Genomic DNA, 21,927 nt, shown 5'->3' on the forward strand with positions numbered 1-21,927 from the left:
AGAAGAAACGATTTGTGATCTAAGTATTTTGTTTATCTGACTTTGGGCATCTGCATTGCATTATCATGTCATGCATCACTTTTATTGTCATATGTAATATTGTGCATCTGCATTATTTTCATATTAGATTTCATCTATGAGATATATATTTGATTCATGCATCAACATATCATGCATAAAGCATAATATTTTTTATCATAATTATGATACTCAAAGTTTAAGGATAGCTCTACCAATCAAGAATCCCACGCACTCAACTTACCAATACACTACAAGGGCTTGAGCCAGACAGATGGAATAAGAAAATTTCAGTTGTCTCGAGAGGATAAAAAAAGCTTAAGAGAAGCTTGAAGAGGAGTTGAATAAGATTATGGAGGCTTTGAACAAGTTAAACAAAGAAAAAGGTTTAGAAGAAAGTACTAGCCAATAAGATCATCCATCACAAGAGGTGGATAACCCATTGTATCCTCTTAGTTTTGGGCCACATTAAACTCAACTCACACAAGGTCCACCACCACAATAGTTCACTTATCCTGTAAGGTATACATACTCTGAAATACCATCAGTTTTAAATCTAAGAAGTATCAGAGTTATATAAATCCTATCTTTACTGAGAAAACGATAGAACCAATACCAATTCCTAATATGGATGATCCAAAAAAAAAAGAGAAGTTAAGGCCTAAGGAGAATGAGACTTTAGAAGCCTTAAAAGCTAAATAGAAGATAAACTTGTTAGAAGAAAGGCTATAAGTAGTGAAAAGAGTTGATTTTTATGGTTCAGTAGATGCAGCTGGGCTCTGTTTAGTCCTAGATGTGATTATTTTTTCAAATTTCAAGGTTTTAGAGTTTGAAAAGTATGATGGTAAGAAGTATCCAAAGACCTACATTACCATGTACTGTCGAAAAATGGTTGTCTATGCCAATAATGAGAAGCTATTAATGCATGTATTCTAAGATAGCCTTACTTACTCTGCTACTAAGTGGTATGTCCAATTGGATAGGACCCGCATTCGATCTTGGAGTGATATGACCCATAACTTTATTAGTCAGTATCAATATATCATAGACTTAGCCCCAGATTATCTTTTTTTATAGAATATGAAAAAGAAAGCAACTGAATCATTTAAAGAATATGCCCAGAGGCGAAGGGATATTACTTCTTAAGTGCAGCCTTCTTTGACTGAGAAAGAAACCATAATGTTGTTTGTCAGCACTTTAAAATCTTTCTATTATGAAAAGATGATAGGAAATGCAACAAAAAATTTCGCTGACATGGTGATCTTAGTTGAAATCATTGACAATGCCATTAAAAATGGTAAGCTAAAAGGAGAAAAAATCAAGAGGGCATCTAAGAAGAAAGAGATCGAAGCTCAAGCCGTAAGCTTTGACAGACAGTTTAGGAGTTATCAATCTTATCCACCACAGGGTTACTCTCTATACTATCCTACTGTGAATAATACCTCATCCAACTTATATCATCCATATCCATAATTAGCTTATCCTCCAACCTACCAATAAGTCTTTCAAGTACCTGCATCAGCTTCAAAGCGTAACAACCAAGTAAGTGGTTTAAGAAGATCTTGGGATAACCAAAAAAGAGCGTAAATCGACTCTATCCCCATGACCTATATTGAGTTATTCTTAGAATTGGTTAAGAACAACTTGATATCTCCAGTTATTTTAGAACCATTGAAGCCACCCTATCCAAAATAGTATGATGCTAAAGTGACATGCAATTATCATAATGGGAATGTGGGTTATTCTATTGAAACCTACCCTACTTTCAAACATAAAGTGTAAAGTTTGATCCGAAAAAGCTTGGTGAGCTTCGACAAATTAAGGGGATAAGATGTCAATAAAAATCTTTTACTTGATTGCACTGAAGGATAATTTTGAAAAAGATGTTAAGGCTGGTTGGAAGCTACTTATTGTTTTACATTTCTTTCATAGTAATGTTAGAAATTTTTTCATGCAATAAGATTTCATTTGTTATCATTTTAATAAAAGACAAGTTGATGCATTTCATCACACTTTCTCTTTCATCTAGGCCATTATTCCATGCTTTACTATTTGCCACATCTTTTTATTTCTATTTTTAAATTTTCAATAATGAATGTTTAGACAATGATAACAATAATTATGAGATTTAATTTTAAGAAGTCATTTACATTGAATTGAGAAGACTATTTGAGCAAAAAAAAATCAGCTACTAGTATATGTGGAATAGATATGTCTTGAAGATATGTAATCTTTTATAAAGATCCATGAGTTTATTTTGGTTAAATAGATGATCTTTAAAGAAAGCATTCGCATTTGAGATGAAAAATGATCATATTTCTTTTACCATTTGAAAAACCATTCATTGCTACCTTTTTTAAGCCTATTATGATTTCTTTTTCTAACAAACCCTAATCAAAGATCACCCTCCATACTAGGAGGTAATTTTTGAAGAAAAAATAAAGAGGTAAAAGATTGCAAAATGTCTCAAAGATAGAAAGCAAAAAAAAAAAAAAAAAACATGAATGCCATAAATGAATTGGGGCAAAGTAATGAGAATCTTTTTGTGAAGAATGAAATGAAAGAAAAAAAAAGTAGTGAAATGATGCAGAGTGGGGCAAAATGCCAAGTTGTATCAAATGATGGAAAGGATTCTTTGGTTTTGAACCCTTTAAACATATGTTTTGAGCCTCTTTTATCCATTTCTTTCATGATCCCTCACCATGGCCTATGTTACAACTTTTAAAAATCTTTTTGGATCAAGTGTGAGTGCTTGAATTGAATGATCATATGTTAGGCTAAGGCATGCTTGTATGGAACAATGAAATTATGCTATATTATTCTAAAGATTGATGTGTGTGAGATGTCAATAATGGATGAAGATGACAAAAAAAAAGAAAAAAATGAAAAAAAAATGAAAAAGATGACAAAAAAAGAAGAAAAAATGAAAAAGAAAAAGGAAAAAAAAGAAATACTCAAATTGAAAACCTAAAAAAGGCGATTTGGGTAGAAAAATCTTTGAACTAAAAGTTGAATAAACAATTCACATAGATGGAAGGTCAAAGACACTTGAAGATCTCTAAAAAATGGGGAAAAATTTAATGAGCTCAAAATGATTTCGACAGTCAATGGAATGAGTTTTTCAAAAAGAATTTTGGATTAATGTTAAGAATTGTTTGAGTATTCATTGTTTAGATATTGTTACTCTATTTGTTCAATACCATTCTTAAGGACATGCTTTGAATTTATTCCTTTGCCTATTTATTTTTGTACCAGATCCACTTCTTATTGATTACCTTTCCCGTGATTCACCTTATGCTTTTTTATTCTTACACCCTTAAAATAAATCAAGGAAATGTATGAATGCATTATATTTGTCATGATTTGAGATGATGATTAATGAATGACAATGTGCATAAAAGAGTTTTTCTTTCCTTTGAAAAGAAATCCAAGATGATAAGGGAAAAAAAGAAGAGATGGTAGAAACCTAAAAAAAGATGATTTGAGAAAACACATGGTATGACCAAATGATGAATATGGTGATAGATTGGTTGACATAATTTGTGAGATATGAAAAATGATGTGAGGCAATGGACAAAATTTGTTTTGGAATGACTAATGTTGAGAAGCTAGTGAATGGTGATCAAGTGATAAACATAATATGGATCAGAAGATAGAATTTATTCTGAAATGGCTAGTGTTGAGAATACTATAAATTGTGGTGAAAATAGTATGGTAAATGGATGAAATTTGTTCTGAAATTGCTAGTGTTGAAAAGCTTGTGAATTGTGGTTAAGTATCAATTGATGAAACTTGTTTTAAATGGTTAATGCTGAGACGTTGAAAAAGAAAGATAAGAAATGATGGAGTCTTGAGAACTATATTACCACAATTTTTAGGATTTCATGACATTATTGACATATGCATTACATGCATTACATTTGCATTATTGTTTGGAGAATATTTGAAACTTTAGTTTAGCTATGCAGTTGTATTTAAATCATGGTTAAGAATAAGGCATTGTGAGAATATAGATTGTTGCATTTGCATAATTAAGAAAGTATTTGCATCATTGATCAGGACATTCATTACATACAAAACTTTGACTTTGGTAAAAGTTGTAAAGTCATCTAGAAAAGAAATTTTTAAATGAGAATTTTTAAGACATTTTCAAATGAAAAGCTATGAGTTTTAAGTGAAAATTTTTAAGATATTTTCAAATGAGAATCTTTGAGTCTTTCAAATAAGAAGCTTTGAGTCTTAAATGAGAATCTTTAATAATTCTTCAAATGAGAATTTTTAAGTCTTTCAAATAAGAATTTTGAGTCTTTCAAATGAAAATCTTTGAGTTTTGAGTTTCAAATGAGAATCTTTGAGGTGTGAAACCCTAAAATTTGTTAAATGTAAATCTTCAAACTCAAATGAAAACCTTTGAGATTTTAGATGTGAAACTCTAAGTGTTATTGAATGTGAACCTTTGAACTCAAATGAGAAGCTTTGAACTTTTAAATGTGAATCTCTAAAATTTGAATAAGAATATTTAAATGTTAGATGTGAGCCTTACAATTTGCATGTGAATCCCTGAATTAAAATGTTGGGTGAGAATCTCACAAATGCAAATTTTGAAGATCCTACAAATTTGAATTCTTGCATATATGAAATTTTGCAAATCAAATTCTTATGAAACTGAAATTTTGAGAATCAAATTTCAGTGAAATCTTGTGAAGCTGAAAGGTTCTTGTGAATCTAAACCTTTGAATTTCGAACTCAAATTGTGAGTATTTGAGTTTTCTTCAGACATGATCTATGATTCCTCTTGATATGATTATCGAAGAGTCTTTTATTTTTCAAAGTTGTGGTACCTCTGTTTAGAAGAGCATTCATTTTTCTCAAAGTCATTAAACTTTATTTAGATGAGCTTTGTTTAGTTTTTCAAAAAAGAAAAAAAGATGAATTTGTTGGGGTGATCATATATGGGGTGTATACGTCTTTATAGAATTCTTATTACATAGAAAATGTGTAAAGAGGGACAATTGTAGACACCCAATTTAGTCTAAGCCCAGATCAATTGGGCTTGGTCCAATATGGTCAATAGTTAAGCCCGAGAGGTATTAATTTATTGTTCTGAATTTTATTTTTTATTGTTTTATTTATCAATTTTGTTAGAGATAATGATTAAAATATTAAAAAAAAATTTTGCCGTTAGTTTGGGAGGTGGTAGGGTTGGAATTAAACTCAATTTATCTAAAGATTGATTTATGATAATACTAAAACCTTATTGAAAAAGGAGTCAAAATCAATCAAAAACTCTTTTGACAGCTTATAAATACCCGTGGATCATAGCAACAGAATACACACATAGAAAAGATCATACAGAAACATAGATACACAGAAATGTTGTAAGTAGAGAGAAAGAAAAAAATTTTCAAGTTTTTTTGAGGAAAAAAAAGTTTTTTTTCTGAAAATTTTCTAAAAGCTTTTCAGATTCTAGTAAAATTTTCGATAAGTTTTTCGGTGCCAGTTGAACTTTTAGGTAGGTTTCCCAAAATCTGACATAGATTCCAACACTAGTTAATTTTTTGACGAACCAACCAAGATTTCGATAACGTTTTCCAGAATTCGACAAAAGTTCAACTAAAATTCATCTTGTTCTAGAGATAAAGGGAGAGAAAAGAAAAGGGAAGAGATAGAAGGGGAAGGGGAATCTAAGGAAAAAAGATGAGAGCTACATTTTATAATAGTTCTAAAATGATGTCATTTTGGCATTTTAATTCTGCCTAAGATCTGCGCATTTTATCACTAGGTGACCCAACCCGAAAACTTGACCCACTTCAACCCACGTCCCTACCTTTGGCTCTAGTCGAGCCGAGCCGCAAACCCAATCGCCAAGCTGAGCCTCTAAGCTGTCTTTTGAATCTAAAGTCCAGTCGATCTGAGCCATTTCTTTTTTTGGTATTTTTTATTTAACATTTAATTTATGGGTTTGTTTCTTTAGTTTTTTTTTATTAAATTTGAAAAAAAAATAAAAAAATAAAAAAATTTTGAGAATAAATAATAATTATCTAATGATAAAATTTTTAGAAATTTTAAATGATAAATTTTTATAAAATTCTTAGGTGAAAATTTTGTTTAAAATTGTGGGGAAATTTGTCTCAGTTGTGGGATAATTTAGATAAAGTTTCAATAATGATAATTAATATTTATTTTTAAACAAAAAATATAAAAAACTAAAAAACTAAAAATTTTTAGTTGAAAATATTTTATAATTATCCAAAGATGAGATTCTTAAAAATTTCAAATAGTAAATTTTCTAAGAAATCTTTAGGTGAGAAATTTCTTGAAATTTCTTTAAATTTGTCTCAAATGGTGGAAGAATTTAAATGAAATTTCAAGAAAAATAATTGTCATATTATTTTCTTTCTAAAAGAAAAAAAAGGAGAATTTCTAAATTGGCCTAAATGGTGAAAAATTTAGAAATTTTGAAAAAAGAAAATATTTCTAAATTGACTAAAATGGTGAAAAATTTAGAAATAAAAATAAAAAAGAATAAAAAGAATTTCTAAATAGTCCCCAATGGTGAAGAATTTAGAAATTAAAAAAAAAAAAGAGAAAATATTTGTAGTTTGGCCCAAATGGTGGAATAATTAGATATATTTTTGACAAAAAATTAATAAATAAACTTTTTTCTAATGACGGAGCCTTTTTAAGAAAACAAATGAGATTCTTGAATACTCTTGAGGTGAGAAAATATTTATAAGAATTCTACCAGATTGATGGAAGAATCTTAAGAATTATTTTCAATAATCAACATAAAAGTTAAAACCATTAGAATCAATACCGTAGGATAAATCTAAAATAAAATGGTATCATAATTTGGATGGGCATATGGGGTGCTATAACCTTCCCCATATGTAACTGAATTTTCGAACCCTATTCTGCTTTGTAGACTCGAACCTATTCTTTTAGAGACCTTTAGTCAAGCTTAGGAGCTCCTTAAAAGGATAGATTCTTTAAGTGGCCAATCACACCTAAATAAAAAAGATTGGTGATGACTCCATTTGTTAAGTATAACTATAGATTTATGGATCTATATATTATGACAACAACTACTCTTTTTATAAACTCTGTAACTTTAAAATACACAACTAACATTTTTTATTTAATTTTATATTAACTTTCTATTGCTAATTATTTAGAAAAACCTTTGTACACTTAACAATGCTAATTTTATATTAAATTATTTTAAATTCTAATTTAATCAAATATTAATGAAATAAAATACTAAAATTTAATTTAACACACCGAGTGAAGCTAGGGCTCAGCCCTAGTTTTAATAATTGGAATCTCTTTTTGAGTAAAAAATTTAGTGTTTTTAAAATTTTTAAAGTTATAATCTATAGTTGTCTACCAGGATTCATGCAATAACATCTTGATAAATTGGTGTCTACCTATTTGTCAAGGTTTAAATATAGTGCAATTTTCATTGCTGTGTTTAGTGAGTTTCAGTAAATGATAATATAGCACTTCAAATTGTTCTAATTCAGATTGAAAGATAAATTTGTGCAATATATATATGAACATAATAATATATACTTATTTGTTTAGGGAAAGCGAAAGTGAAAATCTGGCTTGAATTAACAATCGTTGAACAAGATCACTATATGAAAATTGTTCGTTTCCACAACATAAGTTCTTCAACATACCAAAGAAAAAAATTCCTGTTAAGAGTTATACAATACCTACACGATTGCTCTTTCCTTTTCTCACTATTTTTTTTTTTTTTGTGGAAAACTTTTCTTGTTTTGTTGTTTAATGGCCAAATGCCATAATAATGTTATATATTGAAATGGGCACATTTTATTTGCTTTAATATAAATTGCCTAAGGCAATTTCATGGTGAAAAATAAACTGTCCAATATTATGGGTGGTTATCCTAACATCTTCTACTCGCACAGAATAGGTGCCAAACTTTCATGATCTTGATAACATTTTTTTCTTTTTTTTTTTTACATTGGTTCATATAAAAAAATAAGCTATGCGACCATCATACTTTGAGAGCTTAATTTCCATATGATTATTAGGTGCATATAAAGCTTATAATAACTTTTAGTCATTTATACAACTGTTAAGCATGTAAAGTAACTTTAAAGTACAAGTAGAGTAAGTATATAGTACCCTATACCCATTTAGTTATATTTCAAATTTCTCACGATCTCTTTTAATCATAATGCAAGATATACTTGTGTATTCACAATTATTTTCAATGTTTAAAACATAATTGGTCAACTTGTGAATACAAACAAATGTGACACTGAATGATCTTTCTTTATTCTAGAATTTTTCCATTTCAATTCAACTACTATCTCAATATGTCCCATTCAATCGAATTATCCATGATTATTGACAACAATCCAAGATAGCTAACATTGAACTGAAACTTTAGGAAATAGTTAAAAGTCTTTGAGGGTACTAAATATAAGATCCTTTATCTTAATGGTCTCACATAACAAGAAGTAGAGATTTATTCTTCTGTTGCCTTTGTTGGTCAAACAATGCACATGTGGTATGAAACACATGTTACTACATTACTCTCTTTTTTCTAAGGAGCGTATATCTTTCATCATTTTTATATCAATATCATACAAGTGATAGTTCAAATACTTTCAATATCTAACTTGAGTCCACAATTTTACTTGATTTTGTATAGTCAATGGGACTTCCACATGGCATATTAAGACAGACAAAGTGAATTGTGGGTTTATTCACTTACGATCACAAATCTCAATATCGAGTGATATTATCTTGATCCTTTATCAAGGTAATTCCATTTTAAGCTTAAGCTATCAATCTATAACTTAAAAATAATCTCATCTCTATGGTGCCAAACCATTGAGGTGATTGTCTATGTGAGACGACAAATTAGCTATTCGACATATCTTTTGAATCATATTGTATATTTGCACATACATATACATGTATGCATGCATCATAAAACAAAGCACTAAATTTTAATAGCATTAATTGTATTTAATATAAGTCAACTCAAATAGGAAAATATCATACATTGTTCATGTAAAACTATTCAATCAGTACATGTGCATCAATATCTACGTAATCATATAGATCTCATATGGCTATTAAACATATCTATAGGTATGGTTTAGTAAATGGATCTGTAATCATCTTATTTGCAAAAATGTAATGCATGTTGATTTTTTTTGTGCAACCATGTTTCTTATATAGTTATACTTGGTATCCCTATGTTTGGTCTTAGAATGATATTTGGGATCCATTATGAATGCAATTACAGCTTGACAATAGTAATTCACTAACATTGAGTTGGACTTATCGTTCTTAAATTCCAAATGATTCAATAATCTTTTAAGCTAAATGGCCTTTTACACTGCCACTAAAAATGTTACAAATTTAGTTCTTATTACAAATAGTGATATACAAGTTTATTTTTTACTGCTCTACAAAATAGCCACACTATTCAATTAAAAAGAATAGCTAGAGGTAGATTTTCTTTCATTTAAATCTCATCCCTAATTGACATCCGTACAGCCAACTAAATGGAAATCACTTTCTTGATAGCACAACGGATAATCCATAATACCTTTTAGATATCTTAATATCCTTTTAATGGCTTTCTAATGAGATTGACTTGGATTGGATTGATATCTACTTACTATGCTCACGATATAATAGATGTCTGACTTTATGCATATCACAGCATACATAAAGTTTCCAATAGCACTAGAGTAAAAAACTCATGTCATTTGTTCCTTTTTCTTATGGAGTCTTAGGACATATTCTTTGGCTAAGGACTTCACCTTTTGCCATAAGAGTATTTATCGATTTGCAGTCTTGTATATTGAATTATTCCAAAACTTTTTAATGTATTGCTATTGCAAAAAAGCTAATAACTTTTTAGAACGATCTTTCATGATTTTTACATCAAGTATGTAAGTTGCTTTGCCTATGTCCTTTATTTCAAAGTTTGACGATAACTAGGTTTTCACCTCAGTGATATACTTTTTGTTATTGCTAGCCAACAATATGTCTACATAAAGTGACAAGATCACAAATTTATCTTTGTTTTTTTTTTACATACACATAGTGGTCCTCATTAATCATGATAAAATTATATAAATTTATCGCTTGATGAAATATACCACTTTGTGGAAGATTATTTAAGACTATAAATCAATTTTAATAGCTTGTACACTTTGCGCTCTCGACCTTTGTTAATGAAACCTATAGGTTGTTCTATATAGATTTTCTCTTACAGTTTTTTATTTAAAAAGGCAGTTTTTACATCTATTTGATATAACTCCAAATCTAAACTAGTTACAACGGCTAGAATTAAGTGTATTAAGATAAATCTCACAACAGGAAAAAAAATCTCTTCATACTTAATTCCTTCTTATTGGGTATACTCTTTCACTACCCGATGAGTCTTATATCTTTTAGTTGTCCCTTCTGACTTATGCTTGATATTGAGAACTCATTTGATCCCAATCACTTTGTATTTTTTAGAAAGATCAACCAATTCTTAAACATTATTTAATCTTATAGACTCCATATCTTTTTTCATTACTTTCATCCATTTTTCTTTTGTAGAAGATGAAAGATTTTTTTAACATTTCTTAGCTTTTCTTCATCTTGTGAGGTAATCAAGAATGCTTCCCCTTCTATTTCAAAATGACATTGAGGAGTCTTTCCAAGATTACTTCATCTAACTTATGATTCTTGAAAAATTAATTCACAAAATTCATCATCTTTAGTCATGCTTTCACTTAAATAAGATACTATTGGTTTTTATCAAGAACATGCATTAATTGATTTCGAACTAACACATTATTTACTTTCTTAATCTCGTAAAGTGACATTTTTTTATTATCTCAGCTCCTATTGAAAACTTACTTTATAGAAAAATGGCATCTCGCGATTCAAATTCAGTTACACTCTTACTTGACTATCACCTATGAAAGCATATTGTTTAAATGTTTAGAGTTATCTTATAAATATACTCTTTTTGCCTCTAGGATCTAACTTGTCATGTTAATGAGCAGTCTCATAAACATAGGTAGCACAGCCCCAAAGCCTCAAATTACTAAGATTAGGTTTTTTCCCAGTACATAATTCATAAAAAGTGAACGTAACTAACTTGAAAGATACTTTATTGAGTATATAGGCAGTAGTTAATAATGTATCATCCTAAAGGTATTGGCAAATTTGCTTGGGCCATCATAAACCTACCCACTTTTTAGAAAAATTCTATTTATTCTTTTTGCAACATCAGTTTGTTGTAGAGTCCTTAGAATAATCAATTGCCTATCAATATCTTTTTCAATCACATAATTGTCTGTATTGATCGTATAAGTATTCACATCCTCAGTCTGTTCTTATTGCTTTAATTTTTTTGTCTAATTGATTCTCTACCAAGGTGGCATACTTTCTAAAGCACTATAATGCTTCAGACTTATGAGAAATCAAATAGATAAATCCAAAGTATGTAAAATTATCAATAAATGTTATAAAATACTGACCTACTTTTCGTGACCTTACATTCAATAAGTCACAAATGTCAAAGCGTAACAACTGTAATGGAACATTAGAATCAATCATAAAGGAAAAGCTTAAAATATTGTATGGAACAGTATCTAACATAATAAAATCATTTGACAAATATCTAGATCCATAATAAATTGTATCCAAATAAAAACTCAAAGTAGTACTGTTGAAATGTAAAACAAATCCTAAACTAACTAGAACAATGATAGAAACTAAATTTTGTCGAATATCAGGTGTAAAAAATATATCAAGCGTAAAAAATATATCATGGAGGATAAATGTTTTGCCACCATGCATACACAGCTTGTAAGTGCCATTTCCCTTTGCTTCAATCTGTGAATTGTTCCTACATTGATCTATTTTGTTCTGCATGAAATTCGATAAAGACCCATGAACGCATTCTTGTCTCATGCTATATGGTTTGTCACCCTTAAGTCTACAATCCATAAAGTAAGGGTGAGAAAAAAAATTAAAAATCGATTCGAAACTGTAGTATTCGATTAAGTTTGGATTGATTTTTTCTTATTCAATTTGGACAAAGTTTAGGTTTTAAATGTATATATTAAGTTCGGACAAGGATGTGAAAAAAAAAATTGAATCGAACCAAATTATATATTTTGATTAGTTTTTATATATATTTTTAAATTTTTATAAAATAAAAATAATTATTTTATATATAAATCTATTTAAACATATTAAAAATTCCTATTAAAAATAAATATAAAAAATTAAAATTTAAAAATTGATGAACCAAATTGAATCAAATTGGTAGAATTTGGTTCAAATAGGATTAGTTTTGAGAGAAAGTCGGCTTGAATTCATATCAAATTTTAAAATTTCATAATAGTATATATTATTCGAAAAACCAGGTCGAATTCCATCTGATCTAAATCGTTATCACCCCTACCATAAAGAATGTAATTCAATCATCACAACAATGCTAGAAACAAACATAGTATTTTTAGCATTATGTTAAAAATGCTTTGATGGTTTGTATCTTTTTGGCTCATTACATTTATGCTCCTAGTGACCCTATTTGCCATACTTAAAGCACTTGACTCTCAGTTTGTTCTTCTTAGAATGAGCTTTGGGACCTTGTTTTTTATCGATTTGGCCACTCTTTGGCCTTTAAGGAGCTTTCTCTTTATTCTCACCACATGGCCTATGCTTGAAGCCTGAAGCTTCTTTTGAACTAGATGATGCTATATAAGTACTAGTACTAAGCTTAGATGCTTCTATACAATCTTTTTCTAGTTAAAGATGATGGAAAATATCATCAGAGTCCTTATACTCTCATTGTGGGAAAGGTGCACCTTTATGTGCTTCTAGTTATGTGGTAAAGAATGGATAATAGCTTGAACATGTTATTCATCTATCAAAGTGTGGCTAGCCTCCTTGAAATCGCTTATCATATTTGACTTCTCTTTTATATGCTACCTTGTATTATGATTAAGCTATTTCTTATATGTGTTAAACTTGATAGTAAGCTATTTTAGTCTGGTAATTGAAGTTGCACCAAATTTTACTTTCAAGACACTCTATATATTTGGCTATTCCATAAGATCAAAACTTGCACATAATATCATTCTCTATACTCTTAAGCAACATAATGCATACAATAAAGTTTTTTTTTTCTCGACCTTATAAGCTTTTCATCTCTCTTGTGCTGTGATGTATTCCCTTCTTTAGGCTTATTAAAGAAATTGCTGAAAACATTAAGAACCTTTTGTTCTTAAGTATATACTAAATTTTCATACTTCAGATCTCATAATTATCCCCATTCAGCTTCTCACACTTGTTTAACTCAACAACAAGTTTTGTTAGAAGCATAAACCATTTCAAAGTATAATTCTACATTCAAGAGACATGCACTAATTAATGCCTAGTATTGCACATTTTTCATTTTGCTACAATGTCACAAATAAAAAAAAAAGATAATCATTCACATAAAAATGAAACCAAAATGTTACTATGTCCACAACCAAATTCCATTTTAAATGTGTTTGATTATCACTAATTTATTTCATTATGCAAAATCAATTATTCTAAGATAAAACAAAATTAATTATCTTAAAACTCCTACTAATCACAGGGTTACTAACATATAATCAATAACATATATATTGATTTCACACAAGCAACTCTTACAAAAGATAGTTCGAATCTAGGAACATGTTTATAATAAACAAACATATACATACTGAATGTTAATTAAACATGTTCCTAATCATTTTGAATGACTTGCCTAAGAACAAAGATAGATTTTAAAAACTTTTTTTTATAGTTCTGCATTCATATTGTCCATCTATAGAGGTCCAAGAATTCTATGTTTACCATTATAGAGATTTGGGCTGACTAAGAAGGTCACACTCCTCTTTGCCCCTATTCTTACTTATTTTTTCACAAAATCTTTAATTAATGTTTCATACTTAGGATCACTTTTCAAAGGCCTTTAGATATTTTAAAGAATATTATTTTGTTTAGGAGTCAAAAGTGTACCCATTAGCATTTCATATTTGATCTGGTCATTCCTAATGTGCATGCAACCACACCAGATCAATTTTTGGATCATGCCTTTGAATTTAATGATATGCCTTTCAATGTTGTCATTTGGATCCATTCGGTATTGCGTCAATTCCATCGTTAGCCTTATGATTCTCATAAATTATGCATATGTCCTCATAACAATGGGAATCTTTATGAAAATAATCATAATTTTTTGTAACAACATATGAGAAAAATCACAAATTCATGAATCAACACAAGTAAAAAAAAATGATTAAGACTCATCTAAATTATTCTTATGTGATCTGATGTCTCAAAGTCAGTCAAGGGTAATTTTTTATTTTTAAATTTTTTTTTACCTAAGGCATTTGGATGTCGTATCTAAAAATTGAAAAAAAGATCCAAAATTGGCAAAAACATCAATGGCATTTCCCTTCTTTTTTTATTCAAAAAATAATCACAATATTAATTATACTAAGAACACAAAAATTATGTCAACTTTCATGGAAGTTCACAAGTGTGCAAGAACTTATCATATTTTCGGTTATGAAGAATATACTAGCGAATCAGGATACAAGCCAACCCAGCTTTGGTAGCTATGAAAGATAAATTCATGCAATATATATGTATGACAATAATCATATATACTTCTTTAGCAGAAGAGAAAGCTAAAAGCTGGTCTCAATTATTGGCTATTGAACAAGATCACAATATGAAAATTATTCATTTCAACAGCTTAATTCTTTCAATACAATGAAGCAAGAATTACTTTTGAAAGTTATACAATGCCTACTTGATTGCTCTCTCTCATTTTCTCATTATTATTTTTATGAAAAATTTTCTTTTTTTGTTGTTTAATTGCTAAATGCCATAATAATGTTCTATATCAAAATGTTCACATTTTCTTTGTTTTAATGTAAACTGCCTAAGGCAGTTTTATGATGAAAAATAAATTGCCAAAACAATTAATTTCATGGGATATAACTCACCCATTATGCGCAATTATCCTAACATAGATTTATTTAGATTGTAATTTAATAATGGAAGTTTTGAATTTATGAAGGAAGAGTGTAATGGACCCATTATCTTAAGAAGCATTTATGAGCTCATAAGTTGTAGCTTCAAGTAATTATCTTTTTCTCTCCTTGTGGGGAAATTGCCTATAGCATTGATCCTTCATAAAAATTAACCAAAAAATCTAGTTTAATTGAAAGTACGATGGTTTAATTAATAAAGGCTAAAGACTACCGAACAAAAGCTTGGAACTTCTTTCACTATAATAAATAATGGAATGAAGAAATGAAGGTTATTAAAAGTTGCATATAAGTGCATTGGTTAAAGAGTTTTATCTTTGAACCTAGAATCGAGAACTTATTAAGCTTTGTTAGATTATGCATTCACTTTTAAGAGATAGCATTCAGTAAATTTGAAATTTGAATTTTAGCATTCATAAACCCTTCTTATTTCCAACCTATGACCTCATTTATTTCCTATGAACAATTTAGGTGACTAAAAAGGATATATATCGAGGCTACAATTTTTTTTTTAAGGTGACTATCAAAACAATACAACATAAAATAATATCATTGCATAATCATTGACTTGGCAAAAACCTCATTACAATGAAAATAAAGAGTACATATCTAACTTACAAGATGGTGATCTCTCTTGTATAATTTTAGTATTTACATAATATCTTTTTGGTTACAATAATAGGAAGCCACTTTATAAATAGTTTATAGAAACAATTTATCTTCAATCAGTGTTGAAAACATTTGTACATTACAATTGCAAACATTTGAGGTAATTGATCTACATAACTTTATGCCTCTAAATGAGCATAGAGAGTTAATTGAAATGGTTCATCTAATTCCACAACCTCTCAGGATGTACATTGTAATAAGAGACATAGAGAATGATAAAGCAATAGAGGAGGCCAAGTCAAAATAAGTAGAACCTAGTTAGTCTATCTTTGTGAATCTTGTGCAAAACATTTTACAAAAAAGTAGTTCATCTAGGCTCAATCATACTTGGTGTCATATTTTTCCCTCAACATTGGGTGTAAGACTGATGCTGAGAATTACAAGTTACAGTTGGAATGTTTTGGCTAATTACTTCAAAGCTACTAGGATTCAATAAGGAGGTTGAAATAGGTGAAAAACTTCATGAGTATCATCAGTAAGCATTTTCACAACTATTGACATTGACAGTTGCATTTCTACAAATCTAAAGGCTTGTATCTAGAGGCATGTTCTTGAACATTATCTTCTATCATAGGATCAACTGATAAGGAAGCAAAATTAATCAAAGAAGAAATTAAGGAAACAATCTTTGTTGAAAATCAAGAGAATGCAAAATCAATCACAGAAAGAATCAAGGAAACAATCTTTACCAAAAATTAGGAGAATCGTCAAAGTCAAATAGAATCATTCTCATTAACTCATGCTTAAAATTTAAAAGTTAATGTAGTATACAACCTGTACATTTACTATTTTTTACCTGTATTTTTTTGTATATATATTTGCCTTGTATTTGAGTTTTATTCATTCAAGAATCAAAATACAAAAGATTATAGAGTTTTTCATATTGTTAATTTGTATTTGATTTCCTTAATCATAATGGTAATTGTAAAATTTAGTTGCAAATTTCTTGTCTTGGCACATCAAAGCAAAATGGGGTAGTCGAAAGAAAACATCGGCACATTATTGAGATAGGTTTAAAAACCATGTTATTTCATGCTAATCTACCATTGTTCATATAGATTAAGGTTTTTATTGTACCTGTCTATTTAATCAACAGGATTCCACCTTCAATTTTACACAACTAGTCCCCATACTCTAAGCTATATCATAAGAAACCAAATTATAAAAGTTTATAACTGTTTAGATGTTTATACTTTCATTTTCTAAGACATCAAAAAAAAAAAAAATTTGTTAAGAAGACTTACCCATGTGTGTTCATTGGTTACAGTCCAGTTCATAAGGGCTATCGGTGCTACAAGCCTCAGATAAAAAGAATTTACATATTAAGGCATGTTATCTTTGATGAAGGTAAATTTCTCTACAAACCATCCCTACATGAGTCAACTCCTATATCATTAGAACTTGTAGAATTCCCAACTCATGATGAAAGGTTTAACATCACACTTGACATTGATCATATAATGGTGCAATCAAAAACGCAGTTAGCAATATAACCTTTTTTTTATGAACATAGATACTTGTTGTATGAAGATAATGGTAAATCTCTTGACTATCATGATAGTTTAACCCTTGACTTTAATGATGAAATATTTTCTAATATTGAAGCATCCCAAGAAAATGAACCATTAGTTACAACAGAACTAATAGACATGCAAGCAATCACATTTTGTGATGACATGTTTAGTTATATTATTGATACCAATATCAACAATGATGTTAATGACATGTATGTTCATCCTCAATGTAATAGGTACTGTTTAAGACATTTGTAGGACTATGAATGCTATCTATCATAAGTCACATTACTTGTTAAACTACGAAATCATCATTTTGCACTAAAAAATTCTTGATGGGTGGCTGTCATGGAAGAAGAATTAAAGGCTCTTTATTTAAACTAGACCTGGTCGTTAGTTCTTTGACCACAAAATGTGAATGTTGTTGGGTCAAAATGGATCACATTAAACAACATAAGGATAGTTTTGTTGAACGATTCAAGGCTTGGCTAATTGTTTGTGGCTTTACCTAAGTTTTCGATACTGATTTCAATAAAACTTACAGCCCAATTATTTACCACACTACAATTTGACTTATCATAACTCTTTTCACTTCACTGAATTGGTGTTTGAGGTAACTTAATATGAAAAATAATTTTTTGTGTGAAAATCTCAAGGAGATCGTGTATATGAAGCAACCTTCTGGTTTTGTGGATTTGCACAAACCTAATTATGTATGCCTTTTCATAAGTCCCTTTATTGCCTAAAACAATCTCTCTGAGTTTGGTTTGATCATTTATCTCAATTTTTTCTCTACCTTAGTTTCTACTATAGCAAGGCAGATTCTTCTTTGTTTGTTTACCTATAAAATTTGGTTACAATTATGCTTTTCATCTACGTAGATGACATATTGGTGACAAGAAACAATGACTTATTCATCTCTAACCTTATTCATCAATTGAGCTCAGAGTTTACCATAAAGGAGCTTGGTTCTATAAGTTTCTTTTTAGGTGTTAAAGTTAAACACTTCACTAGATGAGTCATTCTCTCTCAAAACAAGTACATTAAGTATCTATTTAACCACATTGATATGTTGATTATGTTTTTAATGCTATTCTTATAACCCTCAAGGACAAGTCTCATGTCTCTGAAAAAAACTTATAAATGCAACATATTATAGAAGTGTTGTTGGCACCCTTCAATACCTCACATTCAGTCAAGCAAACATTCAACATGAAGTAAATAAAGTTTATTAATTTTTCAACAATCCAACATAATTACATCTTAGGGCAATCAAGTGAATTCTTGGCTATCTTAAAGGGACACAAAATTATAGTTTACAATTTATATCTCATAGTCTTCTTTCTTTATATGCATTTTCACATGCTGACTAGGTAGAATGCCCTTTGACATGACAAAGCACAACTAGTTTTTGTGTCTTTTTAAGTGTAAACTATATCTCATGGCATTTTAAAAAGCAACCTACTACTACTTGATCAAGTCTAGAAGCAAAATACAAGTCCATGGCTTCTACCACCGTTGAATTAACTTGGCTCACATTTTTATTATGCAGCATTAGCATTTTTTTACTTCATTCTCCTCAATTATTTTGTGACAATCTTGGTGTTCTTCACATGTTTGTTAATCTCCCATTTTCATGCTAGGACAAAGTATATTGAAATAGAGTACCATTTCGTCCAAGAAAAGGTAGCCATTTGTAATCTCATCACATGGTTTGTGCCATCTTTGCATAAGATAGCAAATATTCTAATCAAGTTGTTGCCAAGGGCACCATTCCTTTTCCTTTGTGATGGGACTTCATGTACACTCTGTCTACATCTTGAGGGGGGCTGATAAGGAAGCAAAATCAATTAAGGAAAGAATCAAGGAAACAATATTTATTGAAAAGTAGGAGAATGCAAAATCAATCAAGGAAGAAATCAAGGAAACACTCTTTGTTGAAAATCACAGCTTGTAGACATTTGTAATAGGATTGGTATTAGGTTGGAATTTGCCTTTGATGGTTATCTGATGTTCTTAACATCTTGTAGACATTGAAAATTTTACCTTTGAAATTTTTATTTTGTTGAATATTTTGGAGAGATATTACTTGTAAACAAGATTTACTCTCTAACATTATGACAATAGGCTTCATATTGTGATGTTTTTAGGTTTGATTTCTATGAAAAGGAATAGGTTGAGGTGAAAAATATTGGAAATAATATAAATTTTCTCGCAGATAAATGTTACAACTCATGTTACTCAGTAGCTAAAGAATCTAATATAAAGAGAAACTCCATTTACTATACTTAATGTAAAGATAGAAACCTTTATGTCTATGACTTGGAATATCGAAATGTTACAACATATTTACCTTGTCTATATATATATATATATATATATATATATATATATATATATGAGAAACGAAACCACAGTTTGAAAATAGAAAAAAAGATCATAAATTTTGAATGTTATGTTTTAAGGTTAACATTAATAATGCGTATATTTCAATTTCAAATTATATATTATAATAGATTTGTTGGACTGCTTTTGAAGAATTTGATATTCTAGGGAGGAAACTGTAACGCAATAGTAATTAGTTAGCCATGTATGATTAAGAACAGGACGTTGTAGCTTTGCATGAAATTGTCCTGTATTTTTATGTTGCTAAGCAAAATGCAATTTCCATGTACCTTAAGAAGAATTTATGAAGCAAATCCTCTTTGCTGCAAAGTGATATGAGCTAGAGCTACTACGTTATAGCAAAGGCTATATAAGAGACAATTAAGCAGTAAATAAGCCCAGTAGAGAGATATATAAGAAAGCTATAATGAGATCCACAAGTGCACTGGTCAAATATTTTATCTGCTTTGAACAATTTGCATGGCATAAGCAGTGCTATTGTATTGTGTTGACTTGCACACTTAAAATTACCAGGTTCAGACGTCTTCAAATATGACCAAAAAGAACGATCACTGAGCCGTGAGAAGACTTTCACCGAGACGTGAGAGGACTTCCAGTTGGAGAGCGTCACATAATAGTTCCTCATGATCGGATTGGAAGAACAATCTGCTACAGCCCAATTGTCAAATAGGTTGACGGAGATTGAGGCGCGGACTAGGTCGCTCTCTGAGACGATACGCATCCTCTGATTATAAAGACTGATGCAAAGAGGTTGTATTGCACGCTGTCTCTCAGATACAACAATCTCAGTCACCAACTGTAATCTCCACCATCTTCACCCTATTAATTACAACTCTTGAAACACTACAGAAGATTTTTTATAGAAAAAAAAAAGTAAGTATAGAAAAATGCAATTAGGAAAGGAATTTGTTTCATAGATGGATGATGTAAAGTGAAAACTGACTCCTATTTATAATATAGATTGAAAGATAACGCATGAAACATTTGCTGCCATCAAGCTCAGAGTGAAGAGTCACTTGAAAAACCTGCCTATGTACTGCCAAAAAGTCAACCCACAAAATATTCAGACTTGTGAATGTTCGGTGTTGACGTTAAAAGTTTAGGATGCTCGAATTTTAATAACTGGAATCACTCTTTGAATAAAATATTTAGTGTTGTTTAAATTTTTAAAGTTCTAATCTATAGCTGTCTGCCAGGATTCATGCGATACCATCTTGAATAATGATAATACAACACTACAAATTGTTCTAATTCAGATTTTTTTAGATTGTAATTGGATAATGGAAGTCTTAAATTCATGGAGGAAAGAGTAACGGAACCACTATATATCTCAGGAAGCATTTATAAGCTCACAAGTTGTAGCTTCAGGCAATTGCCTTTTTTTTTCCTTGTGGGGAAATTGTCAATTGCGTTGCTCCTTCAGAAAAATTAACCAAAAAATCTAGCTTAACCGAAAGTGCAATGGTTTAATTAACAGAGGGTTAAGACTATCAAACAGAAACTTGGAACTTCCTTCACTATAATAACAATGGAGTGGAGAAAGGAGGGCTACCAAGAGTTGCATATAAGTGCACTGTTCAAAGAGTTTTATCTCCAAGCCTGTGATTAATTCAGTTAGTTCACGAAGTCACTTTAAAAGATAGAGAGGTTGCATTCAATAAATTTAGAATTCGAATGGCAGCACTTGCAACTTTTCCCTATTTTCAGGCTATAGACCTAACAATCTAAAACATGATATGATAATATGTCAACAATGCAAAAAAATAAAAATAAAAGTGATATGATTTAAAATTTTAAAAATAAATATGTATGGGTAAGCTTTGAGGATCTAGAATGTTTCTGAAATCCAGAGGGAGTAAGCTTTAAGGATGGTCAATGTGTGTGTCATTGGTGTGGAATGTTTGAAGAGGATTGTGCTCATATCTTGTTAGCTTGTCACTATTCATTGTGTGCGCAGTGTTCAGTCTTCAATTGATGGGGTTGGGAATGGATTATTCCAAATAATGTAAAGGATCTATTGAGTCATTGTGAATGAGTTCCCTTGAATCGATTGACTAAGAGCAGATGGTTATCGGTATGTGATGCTACATTTTGGGTTTTATGGTTGACTAAGAACAAGTCAGTTTTTAAGGAAAAAGTTGGGACGGAGAGGAAATTGTCCCCTCTTTGTTCATGATTCCAATATAGCAGAAATTCTGGCTATTAAATCAATTATTGAATCAGAA

This window comes from Durio zibethinus, chromosome 4 (genome assembly GCF_047325235.1).
Source record: "Durio zibethinus cultivar Kanyao isolate XHJ-2024 chromosome 4, ASM4732523v1, whole genome shotgun sequence".
Taxonomy (NCBI): Eukaryota; Viridiplantae; Streptophyta; class Magnoliopsida; order Malvales; family Malvaceae; genus Durio; species Durio zibethinus.